General features: G+C 44.9%; 1 pseudogene; it reads right to left on the reverse strand.

The window, feature by feature from the left end:
* Window positions 1-4,763: 4,763 nt before the first annotated feature.
* LOC107292062 lies at window positions 4,764-5,339 on the reverse strand (annotated as a pseudogene).
* Between the last annotated feature and the right edge of the window lie 2,660 nt (window positions 5,340-7,999).

The raw sequence follows: 7,999 nt of genomic DNA on the forward strand, positions 1-7,999 counted from the left end.
AATGGCAGAAAATCTCCCAATCCAGGTGTGCAAAGCTTGTCGTGTCATACCCCAAAAGATTAGAAGCTGTAATTGCTGCCAAAGGTGCTTCAACAAAGTACTGAGTAAAGGGTCTGAATATTTATGCCAATGTGATATTTCAATTTTTTCTTTTTAGTAAATTTACAGACATTTTAAAATTCTGTTTTTACTTTGTCATTATAAGGTATTGAGTGTAGATTAATGAGAAAAAAATGAATTTCAAAAACTGTAGAATCAGACTGCAGCATAACAAAAGTGAAGGGGGTCTGAATACTTTGTGAATGCACCGTATTACTGCATTATGATTTTATTCTATACTTCGTCGAAAAGTGGAATTACACTGTTTCCAATCCAGGAAAAAAATGGCTGGGTGGTGTGAAGTGGATTGGGCCATAAGGACCTTGAAGCACACTTCTGTTACTCTAGTCTACGCAGTTCAACTTCACAACAAACCTGTGAGGTTAGGCAAAAAAAAAAAAAAAAGGAAGAAAAGGTCACACAGCAAGTTTTTTTTAACTATGTGAGATCTGAACATAAATCTCATCAGAATTCTTGCTACCTCACAATACTGTTCCTCTTTGTCAAGGGTGCAGAGCTAATGAAATATTGGTGAAGTTTGAAGTCCTAGCAATTATATTCAAAGGGAAAAAATATTGAATATTGTTGTTCAGCAGTATCTCTAGAACTGCAAATCCCCCAGTAGAGCCCTATCTTGGTGGTTCTTTCTTTCCATCACATATGTGCCCCGGAATGATTGGACTGATGTAAGAGTGGGATATGAGCTGTGGAAGAAGAGGGATGTATTAGATGAGCAAGTTTAAGATTTGTTTTAACACAAAACAACATATAGACATGCCTTAACGCAGAGTTCCCCAACCTTTTGGGCACCAGGGACCGGTTCTGTGGAGAGAGGGTTTTTTCGCAGACCGGAGGGTGCGTGGTTTTGTGTGCTGCCTACATCCCACGGATGGACTTTGCTTGTTTACGCGGACCGGTTTCTGGCATGCCGCAAACCAGTGCCGGTCCACGGACCGGGGGTTGGGGGCCGCTGCCTTAAAGGGCAAATGCTATAATACATAAACACTTGAAAAGACAGTGAGCTATTTCAACATCTACTTCAGAAAAAACTGTTTTGAAAAGTTGTAATCTTGAGCACAGGAATAGCACAGAAAGTAAGGCACTTAAAAATCGTAGGTTTCTTCTTGAAATCAGCAGCATTTTAACTACAGTACTTAAACCAAACATTTGAACTTGAAAAAGGACATGGATGTTTCAAAAAAAGAAATGGCAGGCAAGAGACAGGCTGTGCATTGCTGTGTCTAAAACAATTTTTCTTAAAAAAAAATAAATCCAAATGGTGATAGGAATCTAGTACTCCATTTGTTCATGTGAAGGATATGGTCAAACAGCAAATACACATACATACACTCTTCAACTATAGCCTGACCTATGCATTATGAAGCTACTCCTATATAATTCAATGGAACATATAGTCCATCATGTGTCATAATGCCTTCCCAAAAACCAATTTGTTTCCAAAGCAACAGGGACCAAATCAGAATCCTAATCAATGCCATTTTGGACTGAGTGAAATTAAATTATCTTTGGCACAAACAGCTACCTGCATTCAACATATGTAAAACAGCATGCTTTGCAAGAGCAGTACATGGATTTAAAATAATAAAACCATGCCAAAGTTCAATGCCCAATACCACTTCACCAGTAAAATGTTACCAGAAAAAGACATGTGTGTACCAACTATTTGTTAGAGTTATGTTGCAAGTTTAACTTTCTTACAGTTATTCAAAAATTGTTTTTAGAAAATTCACTTCTCTGATAGAAAGAAATGTATAGTTTATACAAGGATATAGAGGCAGTGTGGTCTAGTGGTTAAGGCACCAGGCTAGAAAGAAAGAGACCATGAGTTTCTGGCCTTAGCCATGAAAGCCAGCTGGGTGACTTTGGGCCAGTCATTCTCTCTCAATCAATCCACCTTACAGGGTTGTTGCTGTGGGGAAAACAGGAAGACGAAATGTGTTGAGTATGTTTACCGTCTTGAGATATTTGTAAAAATAATAAAGGTGGGATACAAATATATAAAATAAAAATATATAATATATATAATATGACAATATAAGAGAGAATCTTTCTCACTCTTAAATAGCTATCGTTTCCCTGTAATAACCAAGCAAAATAGTTTGCTCCCAGATGTTTAAATTGATTACTATTATACTTTTGCAACACTTGTGGCTGTATTATCACTTTTTAAAAAAAGTGTCTCTATTTAGATTTTGTATGTTTTGTTTTTTACCCAACAATGAAATTAAATTCTGAAATAAACAGCTGATACAGCACTCTATAGTCAGAGTATCAAAATATAATAGATCTTGGAAGTCATCCAATCAAACCTCTGCTTCAGAGCAGGGTCCGCTAGAGCAGGGGTTCCCAACCGGGGGGTGTGAGATGATATTCCAGCGGGTGCGAAAACTTGGTTTTTCAAAATTATAGTGTATATGCATAATTCATTGTCGTTGTTTCGAACTTTTGTAAGGGGTGCGAGAATTTATCAGAAGCGTTCCAGGGGTGCGGGATATAGAAAAGGTTGGGAGCAGCTGCGCTAGAGCATCTCTGAAGATGATCATCTAGCATTCTAGCCGATGTTGAAGATCCCAGTAAGGGAGAACTCACCACTTCATATGACAGCCTATTCTACTGGCTGATTGCTCGTACAGTTATAAATATCCTCCTGATGTCTAGAATAAACCAACTCCTTTGTACAGGTAGTCCTCGACTTACAACCACAATTGAGTCCAAAATTTATGTTGTTAAGTGAGACATTTGTTAAGTTGAGCTTTGCCCCATTTTACGACCTTTCTTGCCTCAGTGGTTAAGTGAATCATTGCAGTTGATAAATTAGTAACCTGGTTGCTAAGTGAATCCGGCTTCCCCATTGACTTTGCTTGTCAGCAGCTTGCAAAAGGTGATCACATGACCTTGGGACACAGCAATGGTCACAAGTATGAACCAGTTGCCAAGCATCCGCATTTTGATCACATGTTCAGGGGATGCTGCAAAGGTCGTAACTGAAAAACAGTCCTAAGTCACACCCAAACGAACTGTTGTAAGTCGAGGACTACCTGTAGTTTTAACATACCTGTTCTAATCTTGCACCTTGAGCGACAGAAAAATAAAACCCACTCTTACATTACAATCTCTCAGATACTGGACACTGCTATCATAACCCACTCAATCATCTCTTTTATAAGCTAAAAATACACAGGACCTCTTCACGTTATAAGAATGTCAGAGAAAATATCAGCAACTAAAAGTCCTCTTAACAAGAACAAGAAAAGATTTCAGGTGTGAATAACTTCAGAACCTGAGTGTGCATATAATGTCGAAGGAAAGGTTGTCCTCATATAGCAATTAAAATGGGGGGGGGGGAATAAATTCCCTATGTAGCCAAGTAACAACTCACAAAATGTACATGCATGTACTCACTAGCATCTAAACTTGACAGATATTATAATATATCCCTAGCCCTCTTTTTTTTTAATGCAAAGCAACACTAGGAGCAATCTTTGAAATTTTATCGAAACTACCCAACACGCTCATTGTTGATGTAAATTATAAGCTACCTGCTTTACTACTGACAGTCGCAGATTATATTCAGCTCAGCTAAGGCTAGGGAACAGCAGCTGAGACTAGGGAGCACATAGCAATGGAGAAGAGGGAATTACATCACAGAATTATTCTTTTCACCATACCTCCAACTATACGGTGTTTTGTCTTTACCAATGTCACTAATACTCAATCTCTGTCTGAGAAAATGTACTAGGCAGAATAAGATGAATTTCATGTCATCCCTAGAAATTAGGAGCAAACCTGTATTTTTAGGCATTGTTAAGAAGGTACCCCTCCGGAAATATCCACAGAGGACCCAAGGCAACCCACTTCTTGGGAAGGACCTGATCTTCTTTCTGGGCTGATAATAGAGCAGTTGTGCTCCCTGTGATATCTTAACTGGTCCTGCAGTGGGTGCGTGGCATAAGCCTGAACTAAATCCTTTGGCACGGCATGAACAAAGTGCTACAGGGAGCAGTCTGATCATCATGCATCTTTCATTCAGCAATAAGCACTTTTTGAACTCACATTTGACAAACAGCATGCACTAATAATGGAAACAGTCTTAGTGCATTGGTTGTGCACACAGGAGGAAGAAAGTGCCTCTTGTTATTAGAAACTTCCACTTTTTAAAAGCTTTCTCTCTGGGCCAAATTGTGTCCAAAAGTGGTCTGAGTGATAATTACAACTCATCTTTGTTTATTATACGAGTTCAACCAAGCTTAGCTGGTCAGTTGAATGGACTAAAATGGGATATTCTTAACAGGCTCATTGAACCACTGTATTATCCCTGAAAATCATAGTTTAAAAAAAAAAAAAAGACTGTAAAAGAGTGGGTATTTTTCCCGCCCTTTGGAAAATCGGTGACTGAGTGTAATTCTGAGGCTGCACCCAGAACCTGGGAGGAGAAGGACATCGGGCAGATGCCGCATGTAGTCCACCACGGGAAAGCGGGTCTTCCATTCATCCCAGCACCAATTAGGAACCGGCTGGCAAGAGTCCACCCGTGGCTGGACGATCCACGCGTCCATTCCTTTCGGAAAACACCGGCCACCCTTTCACGCGTCCCCACCAAGTTCTTTTTTTTTTATTATTATTATTTCGCAGTCCCCGCTTACCTTCCAGCCTGCCGAGCTGTTGCTGTCGCCCTTATCCTTGAAGTAGGGCACGCAGCGCACCATCCACTCGTAGATTTGGGACAGGGTGAGGCGCTTCTCCGGCGAGCTCTGGATGGCGCGGGTGATCAGGTCCGCGTACGATAAGTTCCCCCACGCGTTTCTCCGGGACGAACATTTTCGCGGGGCGGCCGCCGTGCCCGCCGCCACCGGCTGAGGCTGCTGCCCGCCGCTCAAGGCAGAGCTGCCCGCGCCAGACCCCTCACCGGGCAATCCGGAGAAGGGAACCAGCAGGCGGACCGTGTCCTCCGAAGCAAGAGCCTCGCCGGCGCCGCCGCCGCCGGGGACGGCGGCGGTTGAGGTGCACCCTTGCTCCTCGTCGTCAGCGTCGTCGTCCTCCTCGGGAATCATGGAGGCGTCGTCGGCGGCCGCGTCTCCCGAGGGCTTGGCCGGGCTCGTTTGGAGCTCGGGCCTTTGCAGGGGCCACGTACAGGAGCGAGGACGGCTCTGGGGCTCGAACTCCGGGTCCAGCTCCACGTCCAGAGGGGACAAGGGCGCGGGGGGAGACACCTCAGCCATCTTGGCCTCCCCCCGCTTTCGAGGCGACCCTTTCTGTCCTTCCCGCTGTCAGACGGGAACCCGATCCACCGCGCTCCGGTCCCCTCTCTCCTCGCCCGGCTCCTGGCGGAGATTAGCGAGCTCGAGCAAGCCCGCCGCTCGCCATGAAAGGTCCGGCCGCCTCCTTCCTGCCCGCTACCTCTCGCCTCCCCCGCCGGAGAAAGGAAAAGTTCTAAGGCGATCGGCGAGCGATCCGGGAGCCCCCCGGTTCCAGGTCAGCTCTCTTTTCGCTGCCTTTTGAGGCTGACCGATTCGGGAAGCATTTCCAAAGGCGGCGGGGCTGGAAGCAAATCGCGGCTCTGCGCCCGCGCGTTTGTTTATCTTGCGCTACGCGCCGGAGTCCTCCAATAGCATCGCTCCGTAGCTATTAAAGAGACCCCATTCCCGCGACTCCCCGCATCATTTTATTTTATTTTTTAATTTTTTTTTAAAAAAAAGAGAGGTTCGCCAGTCTCTCGGTTGCTGGTTTGGCGGACGCCTTCGGTCTTGCCAGCCCTTCCGTCACCGACTTCCCAACGCCTTTCCACGGAGAGCAGCGAAGCCTTAAGACCCATCCGATCGCGGCTGCCCCGTTTGCGATCCCTCTTCCTCCTCCTCCTCCTCCTCCGAAAAAAAGAAAGAAAAAGAAAAGAAATCCGAAAGCGGCGTAGGGCGGTAGGGAAAAGAGAGCCAGTCTTTTTATAACTAGGAGAGGAAACTTAAAAAAAAAAACGCCCGCCGTCTCCCTTCGCCTTCTTTTAAATCCTCTTCCCTCGGCGTCAAAGAAAGTGAGGCGGAGAATTCAAACAAGTCGAATCGCCGATCTTCCAACAGGTCCGGAAACCCAAGTCCTCCGCAGCCTCCTCCCGAGGTTTGGTTCCAGCATCGGCACCGCCACATTCATAACCTCCTCGCTCCTGCTGCTGCCGCCGCTGCTGCCATCTTGACAGTTTCCCCCCCCCCTCCCCCTCCACTCAAGTCATTTAAAAAAAAAAAGCGTCGGCAAAAAGGCAGGGCGAGAGGTCAAGCAGGCGAGCGAAAAGAGCAAGCGACAAGCGCCGGTCTCCCGAGGCGAAGCTTAAACCGGGAGCCGCTGGGGCGGCAGAAAACCCAGCTCCAAACGCACGGGAGGAAAACGAGGCGCCGATTCTGCCGCTGCTCCGGCTACTGCAGGATTCTTGATTTTGGAGCCGTTCCCGAGCCGTTCCACTTTAAGTAGCGGAAGAAGCATTAAAATGAGAAAAATCCCGCCGATGGGAGAAGGCTCCCTCCCCGGGGAGAAAGCAAGCGGCGGCCAAGCAGCGGCGGCGGGAGAGAAACGCTGGAGCTGCTGCCGTTCCCTCGAGCAACCTGTCGCCCTCCCCTCCGCCGACTTCCACATTCCTTCTCCTAACATCCAGGAGCGGCAACACAAAGTTATAGACACACGCAGGGAGACGCAACCTAACCCCGTCGCAGCTGATCCCCGCCCACAAAGGAGGCGGGCGAAGAGGCGAGAGCTCTAGCGCTCAGTTACTACACACCGCCCGGGTAGCTGAGGGTCGATTAGCAGACTTGCCTTCTTCCTTCTACGGCGCATCTTTAATTCTTCCCCCCGCCAGCAAATCGCTGTTAATATTGAACTAGCCATGTACGATGTTGCAACCAGAAACCTGGGCATAAAGAGGGACGCATTTAAAAATACATTCCAAAAATCCATTTTCTCGATTGCAGTTTTTTTTAAAAAAAGATGTATCTCTACGGTTCTTCGGCATTATATTTCGCTTTTTTCCCTCTATTTCCCTGACTTTAGAAGAGACTTTTAGAATACATATAGAACCTGCGGTACACGTTGATCGCTCTGTCCTATATCAGAATAGCGAGCAAAATTTTTGCAGTTTTCTCGTTTTATACGAAGCATGGGTGGGTTGGAAAAACATAAGTGCCTTTTCTTTTTGAAATTGGTAACTGTTAGATCTTTCCACTACTGTATATTCTATTGAGCCATTTGTAAGATGTGTAAGCCGTCGGTGTAGCCAATCAAAAGGACTAGGCCACTTTAACTACGAAATTGTAACACCGTCTTTGTTAATTGGTAGATAAAGTTTAGACATGCATTTTCAATTTCCACCTTTTAATGAGATATCTTGATTTATTGCTCCTATAACAAGTGCTGGTATAGAATTTCAAAATTACTAGTGAATGGTGTGACTATGCAAATGTGGAGCCAGGCAAGCTTTTCTACTAAGACTACGTTGGCAGTAAAGTCTTAACATACAGAAGGCCCCAGGTAGGGAAGGCTTTCTTATAGAAATTATGATATTCCACCTATTCCTCTGCATATTTTTCTTGAACAATTACACTCAGAATGCCTGGGGTGGGGAGGTTAATTGCCACGTACCAAATCACTATAAAATCGAACTGTGTACAAAACCTTAGAACATCATAAGGTCATGAAATATGTGTAAACACAACTAGCTAGGCGATTACTGTACATTTTGCATAACCATGACCTATCTTTACTTTTAGTGGGAAAATATTACACATTATCACACCTCCTACAGAAACATATGAACACACCTTATTTTGGCAATCACATCAGCTCCAATCTTTCAGCCACTAAAGCTGGACCTTAGATTTCATTAGAATATTTCATTAATCAC

Source organism: Protobothrops mucrosquamatus, unplaced genomic scaffold (assembly GCF_001527695.2).
Source record: "Protobothrops mucrosquamatus isolate PMUCROS unplaced genomic scaffold, P.Mucros_1.0 scaffold1255, whole genome shotgun sequence".
Classification (NCBI taxonomy): Eukaryota; Metazoa; Chordata; class Lepidosauria; order Squamata; family Viperidae; genus Protobothrops; species Protobothrops mucrosquamatus.